At 36.0% G+C, this 15,436-nt stretch overlaps 1 long non-coding RNA gene across 1 annotated transcript; it reads right to left on the bottom strand.

The window, feature by feature from the left end:
* Positions 1 to 5,986: 5,986 nt before the first annotated feature.
* LOC110909154 lies at positions 5,987 to 8,761 on the bottom strand. The gene is made up of 4 exons (XR_002575187.2): positions 8,514 to 8,761; positions 7,175 to 7,304; positions 6,967 to 7,082; positions 5,987 to 6,279 (listed from the first exon to the last, which is right to left on the bottom strand). It is a non-coding gene; the product is annotated as an uncharacterized LOC110909154 (long non-coding RNA).
* Between the last annotated feature and the right edge of the window lie 6,675 nt (positions 8,762 to 15,436).

The raw sequence follows: 15,436 nt of genomic DNA, 5'->3' as shown, positions 1-15,436 counted from the left end.
CCGTTAAGCTGTTATTTCATTTTAAGCTTTTAAACAGTTCGCGTTGATTGTCGATATATTGATCCACTTAAATTCTCACAAAATGTTCAACCTGTTCGGGATACAGATTTAGTGTTTTAGTACTTAAACATCTACATGTGTCCCACCTCAGTATATACTCCCGTATCCAGACCCTAGTATTCAGTCTTACAGGTGAGTATACCACAGCTGATATCTGTTAAGGGGTAATGTGCGAGGGCCGTGAGAGCTCAGGTCGATACTTCCGTATACGCAGAGAGATGACGGCTTCGACTTTTGGTGGGTCCCCTTTAGAGGATCTTTTATTTTCAACAGCAAAGATTATCAATTTTATTTTTTAATCAAATTGCTGAGGGCGAGCTTGTATTTCAAAGTTTTTTGCAGAAAGTATTATCCGGGGACTAGGTCAGTACTTCCATACAGCAGAAGTCCCGGGATAATACCCCAGATATCACTGAGCATAAAGACCTAGTATCTCAGAATACGGGACCCTTCAAACAGGATTTCAGGGGTTACCTATATATCCTGGAGGTGTTCCCCACGTAGACGCAAGTTAATTTTATGTTTATATCCCAAATTGATCTACTAATTCTGTGAAAACCTATCGACACATCTTTAGCGAGACTGCTTAATTGCATTTATACATTACAAATCTTTAGCGTACTATGCCAGTCTATCTGATGTACTATCATTTCCTCTATTCGCACTAAAACTCATTTTTAAATTTTTCAATGTTTTTGACATTTTCAAATTTTCTAATTTTTTTAAAATTTTACTCCCCCTAAAATCAAAATATGTTTCAATTTTGATTTTCTGAGAAAATTTGAAACAAACTATTCAAAGCTTGACAACATGATATCAAATTGTTTCGATTCGCCATCCACTTGACGTAAACAATCAGAACTCCCCCTCTCAACAAACTATTTTCCCATTATGATCTCAAAACACTTAAGTTTATTTTAATCAAAATGGTTTTTCCGGAAAAATTAGTTTGTTTGCCAAACATTTGTAGGTTCGGGGTTACTCATCACATTGTTTTCTACACACGCATGACAGATTTTACAATTTCAGTTTCAAAACCCAAACAACATTTGTAGAAAATCAAGTACAACTTAATGTCCCTGATTTACCACATTTGAGGCAAAAAATCACCAAAGTGAAATTTCTCAAGAAATATGCCGATTCATGTTCCACGCTTACCAACCTAGGAACTCCGGCAAATCAGGTTTTTCATTTAAACAGATTCACCCAAGCCTGACGGTCCTTGGGTGATTTCGAATTCTTGTTCAACAATGGTGGAAAATTTGCATCATCCATTGTTAAACCTGAATTCTCCTTTTTTACCTCAACCACTGGCTCCTCTGGCTTTGACGAACCAGAATCATTGCCTGCAGGTGGCTTGTCTGACTTTGACTTGTCAGATTCATCGCCGACCATTTTCTTCTTCTTCTTTTCCTCTTTTGTCCTCAGATTTGTATCTGATGAATTCGTCTGGCTTAACTTGCATTCGAAGGAGTCAATTCATCAGAACTTTTATTTTTATCAACAGATGAACCCAAGGACAAAATCTTCTCCAAATACTCTCTAGCCTTCTTTCTCTTCTTCCTCAGTTTGTCTTTTTGCCCCTGTGAAAGTTTAACTTTCTTTTCTTGACTTGTTTGATCTTGAACTTTAGGTTTCAGAACCTTCTGTTCATGAGGCTTGACTTTGACTGGAATTGTTGCCAATTTTTGAGATTTAGCCCTCAATCTGTCATTCGATCTTCTTGGGCACTCTCTGGCAATGTGACCTCTAATTTGACAATTAAAGCATCTTCTCGTCTCATATCTCCAACCTTGGCAGTTAACAGCAATGTGTCCTTGATAGCCGCATCGGTAACACACTCTGTTATCGTACCATGTACCACCTTCACACCAAACGCTTAGATCATAGCATTATCTGGCTTGGTGATATTCTTTCCTCAAGTTTGCTGGATTTGGCTTTTGAGCACTGTGGTCCGACCTGCACCACTTATTACCAATAATTTTTGAGTTTTCATTTTTTACTTTTTGTAATTTTTCATTACGATTGGATGATCGATCTGATGAACTTTTATTATCTTTTTGTTTTTGTTCCACTTTCTTCTTCAAAGGTTTTTGCTTAGAGCATTCTCCCTTTTCAGTCGATTGTAGAACAGTTTTCTGAAATTTTTCTTTCAATTTTAAAAACAATTTTTGTTTTTCTATTTTTTCATTTACATCATCAGATTTTTCATCGCAATCTTCAACTTTGACATTGTCAAAGTTTGTGACATTGTCACTTATTGGAACAGAATTGATCGGTTTTGGACAAGGAAAGTTCAACCTGTCTGATGCAGTCACAAAACCTATCAATTTCTTTTCAAGTTCATCTATCTTGTTTCTGGAATTCTCAGCTTCTTTTTCAAACTGAGATATTCTTTCAAGATGAGACTTGATTGAATTTTCATTTACATTCTTCAAGTTTTCAAGAACAGACTTTTCATTTTCCAAAACTTTTATCTGTTCTTGAAATTTTGTCTCATTAGCTTTCAGATTTTTGTTCTCTAGTTTTATCCAGAAATCTTCATTTTCTGACGATTTATTTTTACTTTCAAAGTCTTTTTCTTTTTCTTTCAAAAACTTGTTTTCAGATTTCAAACTGTTCAAACCATCCAACAGTTTGTCATTTTCAGCTTTTAACTTCTCATAATTTCCTTTCAGAATAAGAATCTGCTTATCATCAGTCTGCTTCTCATCTTTCAACTTCTTGATCTCTAATGTCAAACTTTCCGCATCTTTTACAAGTTTGTCATTATCAATCTTCAAGTTGTCACATATGAAACACACTGGCACAGAACTTGAAGAGTCATTCCTCACAGATTCTTCAATCTTTGAATCTTGTTCTTTTTCCATCTTGTATGTTCCTGCACCAAAGAGTTTAACAAAATCAAAAGGATTCATACTTTCATCAATATAACATTTCCTTTTAATATCATATTTCAGAATACTCTTTGTTGCAAGACATATCCGAACTCTTTTATCGATTTCTGTAATCACATCCAATTCCAATTTTTGTAAATTCTTTTCTATTTCGTACAAAAATTCCTTTCTTTTCTTTTCTTCCTTACGACACTCTGCATGAACCTCATTAAAGAACTGATGTGGATAAAGCTCTTGAAAAAAATCTTTCTTTTTTAGCTCAACCATGAATTCATCCCATTTAGCAGGTAATGCAGTTATCAATTTCAATATGTGTTCATCATTTGACATTCTAATACCCTTTCTCCACAAATTGTCCGTTAGAATTTTAAATCGTGTTTCCATCTCATTCAACGTTTCATCCTTTTGACATATGAAAAGTTCAAAACTTTTAACCCAAATGTCCGTACTAACATTTCTATAATTGGTATCCACAGCTCTCATATACCAATTATTCAAGCTTTCAAGCTTATTGTTTTCTTGTTCATCAAAAACCATTTCCATTTTAATCACAACAGTGAATTTTACACACAGCAGGTCAGAAAAGCGGATCTACAACAACCAAATAAGCGAACCACTATTTGTGACAATGAGCGGACCAGTCTCAGTCCAATGAGCGGACCAGAATTAATCACTATGAGCGAACCAGTAAACAACCTCACGAGCGAACCAGATCACAACCCAATGAGCGAACCTGTTTAATGATAAACTTTGGAGCGAACCTAATGAGCAATTTGGAGCGGACCTAAACACAATATGTATCTAAAAGTGGATCTATTGAGCGAACCTAGGTGCTATTTGGAGCGAACCTACTAAAATGTGTCTGAATAAGCGAACCTATCCACTGTCCGAATAAGCGGACCTAAGTTCGAAGCTGTTTTAACCCATTTTTAGTCCGTAATTTAGTCCGAAACTTTCAAGGGTTTGTCTATGTCCAGTAACACACAACCTGTGAGATTTTGATCCAATTTTAACCGGTAAAACTCCCTGAACTGATAAAAGAAGGTGTAGAAATCAGAATTTTTGAGCGAAAATCGAGCTAAACGGTAAGAACTCTTCCTCCTAAGCTCTGATACCACTTGTAGGATCGTTAAACGACCTGACGAGTCGATCAGAAGAGTGCTTAGACAGAATCAGAGGCGGAATTCATTTATTCGGTCTTCGTGTAGCTTGATTTCACTATTTAATGTCTCGTTTATTGATTTGCTGACAAACTACAAGTTCCGGAGACAAACTGGCAGGGCTTCGCCTTTACATGCACACGCTGTTTTTAGGACCGTTCATAATAACATCCTATATATAGGCTACAGGGTTCGCTTATATGGACATGACCATATAAGTGAACCTCAGATGATCAGATAAGCGAACCTACACTCATATGACCATATAAGCGGACCTATTATGAAGACACATAAGCGAACCTACAGTTTTGACAGATAAGCGAACCTAACTAGCTTATGTGTTTTTCTGACTTTCGTTCACTGTACAATCAGCCCTAGCCTAAGACTCGAACTAAGATGTAGTCGACAGACAACTGCACCAACAAAAAGTTGTGGTGAATGAAGAAGCTACAAAAAAAGTTGTTACTGAAGAATAGCAGGATGGTGTTGAAGAAAAGAACAAAGAAGCTAATCAGACAGATGCAGCAGAAAACACCAAAGTGCCAATCACTGAGTTAAATTCTGATTCTGAAATGTTAAACAAAAATGTTGAACAGTGCAAGAAATGCATGGAAACATGCAGTGCTTGTACTGAAAAAGGTGGAAAATTCAGAACAAGAGATCTTGAACATAAAAACTTTCTCAAAAATGTAAAAATTTAGAAAAAGAAAATGAGATTTTGAAAGAAAAGGTTTCGAAAATGACCGAAGAGTGTTTTTAAAAAGAAAATGCATGTCAGGAAATGAAGAAAGAGTATGATTCAATAAAATTGGCTTATCCCATTACAAAAGAGTCATATGAAAATGTGAAAAGTCAAATGAAACTTGTTCAATCTAGATTGAAATACTGTTTTGAAACAACTAATACGCTTAAGCGACAGTATTCAATAAAGCAACAAGTTGTCAATTCTTACATTGAGGATGTTGCTAAGCTAAAGCATCAAATAGCTGATTTAGAACAGGATATGTTGGGATTGAACCCTACCAGAGGAACAGACAATGAAAGCCAAAACCGGATCACAACAAGGGATTCAAAATAAGCAGCTGTTTACTTTAAGCTTTCCCCTTGACAGTGGTTATCTAACAGCTGATAGATTTCAAGTACTGCTCAATGGAACAACTGATGAACCAAACACTGATGAAACCTTAAAGACTGCTGAAGACAAACACTAATGCTCTATCTACCGATGCCTCTTAAATACTGCTGAAGACACAAGCACTGCCCATTCAAGGACTGATCACCTTTGAAGAAAGCACTGATGCTCAACATCAGTGCTTAAGCTACATCAGTGGAAAGTGAAGCAGTAGTTTTCCTTTGTTTTGTATTTTACTTATAATCAGTTGTTAGACACCAGTAGTTTGTATAGAACAGTGTCTAGACACTACTAGAAAAAAGGGCTTTTACCACCGCATTTTCGGTCACGAAATGGTAGCGATTTCCCTATTGCCACCTTTTGCAACCGAAAATTTGGTGGCAAAAACATCCGTGTCAATTGCCCTAATGCCACCAAATAGCCACCACTTTTATATTTTGCTACCAGATGTTTGCCACCATAAAAATGGTCAAAAATATTTGTGACCGCTCTTTATTTGCTAGTTCTTTTGTTACCATTTAGCCACCACTAGATATTAACACCAATTAGCCACCGATTTTTATGAAAATGTTTAGGTCCCATTCAGCATCTTTTGCCATCGTTTTTGTTACCATTTAGCCACTGCTAGATATTGACACCAATTAGTCACCATTATTTGAATATGTCACCATACAGGTTTCCTTTTTTCATCATTATTACATTTTAATAAAATTGCAAAATTATATAAAACAACTTAATAAAATTACAAAATCCAAAAATTGTATAAAATATCTTTGTTTTAGTTTTTCTGTTTCAAAATCATACAAAACATTCTAATAAAAATACCAAGATAAAAATTTAACATTCAATACCAATTGTATATAGCCTATCTCTAAATTGTAGCTCTTAACTTCAACTTGTGAGATGCATCTTTATCCACCTAATCGTTTTCTTTTTCAGCCAACAATCCCACAATAATTCCATTAAACCTTTCTTTTTCTTCAACCTTTTCCTTAACAAGCTCCTTGATAAACAAGTTCAACTTTTCAATCTACAAACAACCAATGAATAGAATAAAGAAATCAAAATCAAAGAAAAATAATAACACGTCAAATTAAATACGGAAGAATTGAAAAAAATAACAAATGTACCATTATAATATCAAATCTATAAGAGCCGGAACCGGATCATTTAAAACCGGTTCGGTTCGGTTCGGAACCGAGTTAAACGGTTCTCGTGTACCTAAATACAAGAATACGGTTCTGAACCGAACCGAGCTGGGAACCATTTTCACCCAAATTTAAGAACCGGAACCGGACTCTAAATACAAGAATACGGTTCGGATCTAGCGGTTCAGTTTTGGTTCCCCGGTTCTCACATGCCTCATGTGTTTGCTATAATAAAAGTGCGTCAAGATTGTGAATAACTAATGTGCTTCAATAGATTTTTATTTATTAATTGAGAATTTCAAAAACCTTCAATGGTTGGAACTAGAAAACAAATGAACCTAAATCGATGAAGACGCCATAAAAGTCTTCAAATTCTATATGAAATATTCGGTGCATAGGATATTAGAATATTCAATGCTGATATTTTTCTTTGGAGTATGCATATGAAAGACAGGTTGATATACCATATCCAAAATTCGGTACTCAACTCAAGAGTACCAAAATTGTATATAGATAAATTGTACAAAAAAAGATTAAAAGAATAAGATATTTGAACTCTCAAGTCTTACCTATTATGATGTTCCTTTGGAATTGATGGCAAAAGTTCACCAGCCCGTTCAAGTTCTTCACGCATCACAAGTTTTATGTACTCAATCAAAGTGAGAAGCAAGGTGCATCAGTGTCACTAAAAGTAAATAATAAGATAAACAAGGTAAGAAACGATAAACTGAAGCTAGCATGGTATAAATAATGAAGATTGAGATAAGTATTGCTTACTTTAACATTGACATCAATCCATTGAATCAATCTACACTCAGCCCAGTCATAGAAACATAATAAATTATTTGAGCACAGAGCCAGCAAAGATCCTCCAAATAATCATTCAGCTAAAAATGTTCTTCTTTTCCTGGTTAAATACATCACAAACACAAATTGTGATAGGGATTAGTAACTGACAGTTGCGTTATGCAGGTAATATGTATAAAAAGAATGTCAAAACCAGCAACAAGATTCCATTATGAGACTTTGATGTTCAGCAACATCATGCATCAGATGTTTACGCATTGCTTATAAGCAATTCGTGCATATTTTAGTTGGCAAAATGTCACATTCCCCTTTAATTCGTTAAAGATACAAAACTGAATTGAAAACTTGAAATGAATCTGGAGTTTTGAACTTGTTGAGACTAGTTTGATTTTTAGGTAATTAACTAATCACCCATCCTGACCCTTTGTCCATTTTAAGTTAGCCCATCCTGACTCGCAGAATTCATTTTTCAATTCATTTTACTTCTGAATTCTGATGGATCTTCTGAGACTCTCTACCTGTGATGAAGGCGTAGTAGTGAAGTAGATTAATGTAGAGGGAGTAATTAACGAGTAGCAACAGTCTTATATCTTTCTTGCAAAGTTACACCCAAAACTAAAACAAAGCAATGCTAAATCAATATAGACCAAAAAAAAGGTCACTTAATCAACAACCACCACAATCTGATATGAATTAATCTTGGTAAAAATAAAATCTGCTTGTCCCATGAGCACATACGTCTTTGACTATTTGAGAGTACCAAAAGAAGTACATAACCTATTTTTAATATGAGTTCTGCCTTGACCATGACTCCAAAGGCATGTGAGAGGCTAATTTTTAAGAATGCAATTGGAGATCTTACAACTACATGGCTAAATGATTTACTACTTCAACATTGTCAAGTACTACCAGTATTACATCTTTACAACATAAAAGGGACCTAATGGGAAGTAAATTAATGAAATGCTTCATAGGTTCCCATTATGAAACTTTTATTAATCGAACTTGTTACATGTAAATTCATATAACCTAAATTCTTTGTCAGCTTAATTATACGATGATTCATATTACCCATTATTTAATTTTATAACATGTAACAAATTCTTTGTTGTAAAATCAAACCCAGCCCTTTGATCGAACTTCAAATCCCAATATAAATAAGTTGTTTCATCTAATGGATTTGAAGTTTGAACTCTATCAAATTCACAATTAGGTTTTATTTCAATAACCTTTCGTAAATCAAACAAACAAAACATCAAAACCTAATAGTTGCAATCACGAAACGTGAGAAGTTGATTCAGATACGAACCTGTATTTATGGCGATAGGAGAGATCGAATATCGTTGCTGAGCGGAGTAGTTCTCCAATCGGACCTTGTGGAGAGAATACTGATGGTGGGGATGAGGAGAGATGAGTTCCGTTTAGCAAGTTCATCGTATGGGCGGTTAATTTGGGGCAGAAGTTAATTTTTTCAAAACCCTAATAGAAAAGAGCCACGCATGCTAGATAATTAAAGTTACAAAATTGGCCACATTTCATTTTGCCACCACCAGGCCTGGTCAAAATTTAATGTATTTGCTCCTTTTTATATTATTTTTAGTATGTTTCCCACGAATTTGTAACCAAAAATTAGTGGTGGCAAAATTTCCAAACTATTAGCTACCATATCATACCAAACATACGGAATATGCATTTTCATGGGAAAACGGTTACTAAATTTGCTACCTTTTTTATCTGTGGCAAATTTTGGTGACAATTGCCTTGTTTTCTAGTAAGGAGAGGTTGTTAGGTTGTTAGATGTCACTATCATGGTGACGTCAGCTGAGATGCTTCAGTGGTTTGGTTTGCCTATAAATGGAGCAGTACCCTGTACTGATACATTTGATTGACTGAGTGGGTTCTTCTCCTCATGTCTAATCCTTTCATCTTGTGCAACCAACCTTGGGGTATCAGGCTGAGGGGGAGCTTAGTTTTGTAAGCATTCTTGTAATCATTTGCTTTGTAATTCAATCATTTGACTTAATGTGAAGAATTTGTTTATCAAACTATTTTCTTCCTTGATTGTGTGTACAAAGTTTGTATTCATTTCCGCTGCACTTTACATTATTTCATATTCTCTCAATGTTCAAATTATACAAACAAACACTTTCTTGAGAGCCTTCGATCCTAACAATTGGTATCAGAGCTCGGACAGTCAAATTCGATCTAACAATCAATTTGACATAACAGTTCAGCTCAAATTTCATTGATACTAAGGTTGATTGTGTTTTGTTGAAAAATAGAGCAATGAGAAATCATGTTCAAAATGATGAATCAGATACTCTGTAAAACAACCAAGATGTCATAGTTTACACAAATTTCAAACAACAAGTGATGTCATACACAAATAACCCATAGTTTTCAGATCTGAATACATGTCTGGTAACTATGGTATGATTATCATCCTTCAAAGTTGATCTCAACTGTTGTTATGAAATTTGTGATGATCTCATCATGTTTAATGCTAAAGTATGAACCTCAGATTAACAAAACCTATGTTCATATAAACATTAGCGTTTTGCTAACGTAGAAAGAGGGAAATAAAACTTTAGTCATGAAATCTTACGTGTTAAAAGGCAGGTTGAAAATCCTCAAAAGGATCAAACCAACCCTGTTAAAACACATTAGGAAAATCAGGGGTCAAAACAGTCCAAATCATATGTAATGTGAGATTTGAAATAAAACATGTTCAAACATGTCCAGATCTCTCAAAACATTACTGTAAAATGATTCTGGATTAAGTATTTTCTCAATAAGTACCTCCCAGTAAGTATCTCACTACTTATGAATGGGATGGATAGAAAGGGAAGAAGTAAAATCATGAAAACTCATAAGTGTGTTTATCTCAAAACTTTTGAAGTCAAAGGAAAAGAGAATAAATATAAAACACTTAAGAGTTCAAACTTTTATGAAACAATGGTCATCAAGCAACTGTGTGCATTCATTAAATCAGGAATGTTCAGGTAACAATGGTATCTCCAGTGATTGAACTTAAAGAAAATTTGCAATCAATTGATAAGAAAATGGTCTTAAACTGTGGTCATACAACTAGAGAATGATGTATCTATGAGCTTATTTGGAAAGTTACCAGGTCCTTTTGATGTTATTTTTAAAATAACCTTTATCTTTTTGAAAGGTGTTTTTCTTAAATAAATCTGGATATATTTTTTTTATAATATATCTTGTACTTTTACTCATTTTTTATAGTAAAAAGTTCATCTCGGGTCAGGATGTAATTTCCTTATTTTAGTATGGTGTTACTACCCTTAAAAATAGATCAAAAGGAAAGGGTACATGTGTCAAGCTCAAGTTTGTTTTATCACAGATCAAAAATTGATTGTTAACAGTTTTTAAACTACTGAGATACTCATGTTCTAATTCAAATAATTAGACACAAAATAAGTAACCTCAGTAAAAAGGTTTTCGTCATCTGGGATACTAAACCACTGTCATGAATTATACAATGAGATAAGACCTTGAACATAAAATTCCTGGAAAACTAATGATAAATTAAATTGACAATTTGCATCGAAAATGTAATTTGTTAAGTATAGCATTTCTGCGGCTCAACAGATGCTGGACATGATATTGTGTTTACACAAGACAAAATCAATTCCCTTATCTGAACAAGCAGATGCTAAAATTATTTGTCAAAAGTTCAACCACTGCTGCACTAACAGTTGCTGATGTAAAAGCTTTTCAAAAACTCACCATTGTTTCTACCACTGTTGTAATCAAACATCTGGTTCCTAAACACTGTCCACTGCTGAAAGTCAATCTCTGTTCTCTCATCTTCATGATATGCACTGTTGTTCAAAATCAGTGTTTTGATCCACTGATATGCTATCCACTGATGTAGTAAAAAGCATCCACTGATAGAAAAAATCGCCCACTGTTCCATTTATTACCGCGGTAACTACTGATGTTTGAATCATCAGTGGCTCTCAAAACAACTGTCCTCCATTATTTAATCTTTCATCAGGGGTTGACACGTGCTCAGTTCTTAGCCATCAGATCATTGTAACCGCTGCCACATCAGCACTCACTTTTTCCCTAAAATAAAACCCTGATTAAACCCAAACAAGGGCTCACACTGTCGAATTGAATTCCAAAAATTCTCTTCTCAAAGCAGTTTCCCACTCTTCTTCCCAAAAACATTCTTCGATCTTCCTCATCAAAAATGACGAAATCAAAATCGAAATCAAAATCATCTTCTTCATCCGCTTCTAAAGACGCCAATCAAATGGCCGCTGAACCCACATAAATTCTCTACAAATCCCCTCACAATTATTTGGGTATACTCACAAAACCCACAACCACCAACACTTTCGACTCCATTATTGACACCTTATCTGCGTTAAAGTACAAAACTTTGTTAACAGCAGACGCTCCCATTTATCTACAAACCCAGAGAGAGTTCTAGAACAATGCTACCCTTGAAAAACAAGGAGACACTGTCATAGCCATAAACTCCTCGATACAGGGTAAAAAGATTCAAATTTCTCCAAAATCCATTTCAGAAGTCTTTAAACTCAATGATCAAAAAGGTAAAACTTCTTTCTCAAAAACTGAGTTAAAAAAGAATTTCATGAATAGGGGTTATGCAGAGCAACGAAAAAGGGATACCTTACAAAAAGGTTTATTCCCTTCTGCACCAAGGTTTTTATTTCACACTTTGTTGATGTGTGTTTCTAATAAAACAACTGCTTTTAACGAAACACCATCAAAAATTCAATGCCTGGGATATGCAATTTTAAATAATGTAAATTATAATTATTCCCAGGAAATTTTTGATGATTTGGTAAAAAATGTTGATAAGAAAGCATTTCTGCTCTTTCCAAGGTTTCTAAGTTATTACTTTGAACAAAAATTTGAAAAAGAAGATGCAAAATTGCTCAAACAAGGCGCTCATTTTAAAATAAATGGTTTAATGCCTGAAACATTCTCTAGAATGTTAGCATCTATAAAAACAAAAGCAGAGGTACCTGAGCAGAATTTGGCAGATGAAACTGCTCCTCAGGTATCGGTTGCTGAGCCTACTACTCCAGGTGATCAAAGCAGCACACCCACTGTTTTGAAACCCACACCTGCCACCACTAAAAAGACCAAAAAGAAAACATCCAGAAAGCCCCCCAAACCCAAAACAAAGGCACCTCTGGAAGATGAGATCCCAGAGTCACTGCCAGTGACAACACAAATGTCACCAATAACCAATGCTGCTACTTCCTCACAGCAGTTGGAAGAAAGATCTCCACCCTTGCCTCAAACTCCTCATGCATCCTCACAAAAGGATCAGGTTGTAAGCACAGGGACCCCACAATATGAAGCTCTGGACCCACTCAGATCCATCTTCCACTGTCCTGATCCCAAGGACATGTCTCTTTCAATTCCTTTATCCTCACCCCTCATATTACCACAATCCATGTTACCCTTGTTGCATGAAGTGAATGTAGCTCAGACACAAACCAGTTCCTCTCAATCACCCATCACTGAGAGTATACTCCCACAAGTAACTGGGTCTGATGTCTATACATCTGCTATCCCAGCAACAACTGAGGAGGTTACACTGCAGGAGTTACAAGTAACTCTTGTCAGTAGTTCAAGTGGAGCAGCCACTACAAATGTTGAACCCACTGGTTTACATTTGGACAGTGGTTACATTCATAAGACTCCCTTGAAGGCAATTTCTTCAATAGCACCTCTGAGAACCACCAGTGAGATTGTTATGCCCACTGGTACCCTCAAAAGGCTATCAAATGCTGAAGAAAGAAGTCCCCAGTACCAAGAACAAGGGGCATCAATGAATGACTTCTGGGATTCAGTTCCTAAGTCACACATTGGTACAACCACTGCTGGTGGGGATTCAGATGATCCAATTAACTTGGGTGATGATTCAAAATATCAGGAATTGACGGGCAGAGTTGAAAATCTGGAGACCTCAGTTGCTGAAATAAAGGATATGGTGCAACAGCTGTTAAAAGCTCAAAAAGATCAATCCACTGCTGCTCCAGCTCAAGCACCTGCACAACCTGCACCTTCTGCAAATGAGCTATGGAATATGTTCCAACCACTGCTGGAAAAACAAAAACAGATGGTTTATCAGCAGCATGCTATACATGTACAAAAGCTGACAAACATGGTGGAATCAAGGTTTAAAGATACTCAGGCAGACATCAAAGCTATCAAGGCTCATATCCAAAGTACCTCTGAAAAAATTCCTCCCACTGTCCTTTTCATGAATGAACCTTTCCCAGATAATGCCAAAAAGGGGGAGAAGATCAAGTGGAAGAAGAAGGGAATTGAAGATGGTATCTATATTGAGCTAGAAAAGAATAGCCAAACCAAAGCTGTAGTATCAACACACACCACATCACCACACACCACCACAACCACTGCTCCACCATCATCATCATCTGTAGTTACATCACCATCACCAAAACCAAATTCACCACTGAAAACAGCCACCCCACCATCTCCTCCTGCCAAAAAGCAGAAGACAGCAAATGTTACAACATTTGCTGTAATGACAACAGTGGTTGAAACACCAGTTGTTTCAATAACTGTTAGTCAATCACAAATCACCTCTCAAATCACCTCTCAAATCACTACCACTCCAACCCCTGCTCAAAAGCAGAAGACATCTACTGACACATCAGTAGTTGTAATGACAACAGAGGTTAAAACATCTGTTCTTTCAACAGCTGTTAGTCAACCATCCACCACTGCTCTCACCATTCCCACATCACAAACAGCAAAGCTTTACACCAGAAAAAGAAAACTTACTCAGGCAAATGAGGACAAATATGATCCCGTTGCTGCAAAATATCCACTGGAACTAGAAGCCATAAAAAATGAGATGAGACAGTTCTACACTGATGATGATCCTTCAAACAGAAGATTTCCCTCACTCATAAGCTTCATAGTCCCAGAAGATGTGGATGAATACCTTGAGCTCAAAGCAAGACAGGCCAAGATAAGAGCCAAAATTGAATGTGAAGGTCAAAGTGACGAAGCCATTGCTGAAAAATTGGAATTCTTGCTCACAAAAGTCAAGCAGATGGAAGATTATGCACAAGATCTAGACAAAGAAAAGAAAGAAAAACGAAATAAACTAAGAAAGGAATATCTTGAGTATATCATGAAAGAAAAATTCTATCCTGCTGAAGAAAACCAATTTGAAGAATGACCAATAGTTGCTTTAAAGCATGAGGCAGAAAGAATTGAAAGAATTAAAAATGATCCAAGGAAGAAGAAGACTGCTCCAAATTGGAACAAATACAAAAAGCTCATTGCTGACCTAACATCTGAGTATAAGAGAAAGAAACAGGAGCTGGTGGATGCAAAAGTGGATACTGCCACTACCAAAGCAAAATGGATAAAGCAGTACACTGATGAAGCTTATGAAAGGCTTAAGAAAAGGAGAATAACTGTCTCAGGCACTCCAATCAAGCCCGACTACAATAAGCTAGAACAACAGTTAAATGCTCTTCAATCACTGGTCTCATCAGTAGACAATCCTATCCTTGTGACAAACCAAGAAGAAGGGAAATCATTGACCAGTGAAGAGGTGAAAGAAAAGGAAGCTGAGTACTTCAAGGATGCCATCAAGAAAATGGATCTAAAAGAAGATAGATCAGCTAAGCTTCAAGACCTTGCCAAAAAGGTACTAACCAAACCTGCATCACCAAATGACTCAGCAGAAATATCAAACATTGAGCCAGATGAACAAAAGAGACAAGAGCAGGTTGAAAAGGAAAATGTAGAAGACATAGCTGCAGCAAATGATGTCATTGAGATGGCCCTCAAACAAATGTCTGATAGCTTACAACTTTTCACAAGGCCAACATCTCCAAACTCATCAGGAAATAAATCTCTCCCAAGAAACCTATTAGGATTAAAAGTACTAAAGTGGATGTCTGATCAAAAGACCCACGTATTGACCTTGGTCAGATCCAATGGCGAAGTGAAGTACATATCAAGGAAAGAAGTGCTAGGCCTTAGTGTTGAAGATTTGCATGATCTCCTTGAACTTACACTGTGTAGGGATGAGGATGATTCAAGTTCCAAGGATTTTGAAGAAGAATTTAAGAGACAAGCTAAGGAACCTCTGATGAGAAATAAAAATCCAGAATAATGAAGGGTTTTGGCATTATCTGTTCCAGGGGGAGATTGTTGGGATTGAACCCTACCAGA

The sequence above is a fragment of the Helianthus annuus genome, chromosome 8 (genome assembly GCF_002127325.2).
Source record: "Helianthus annuus cultivar XRQ/B chromosome 8, HanXRQr2.0-SUNRISE, whole genome shotgun sequence".
Classification (NCBI taxonomy): Eukaryota; Viridiplantae; Streptophyta; class Magnoliopsida; order Asterales; family Asteraceae; genus Helianthus; species Helianthus annuus.
The sequence above is the reverse complement of the archived record's forward strand: the minus strand, read 5'-3'. Positions and strand labels throughout refer to the sequence as shown.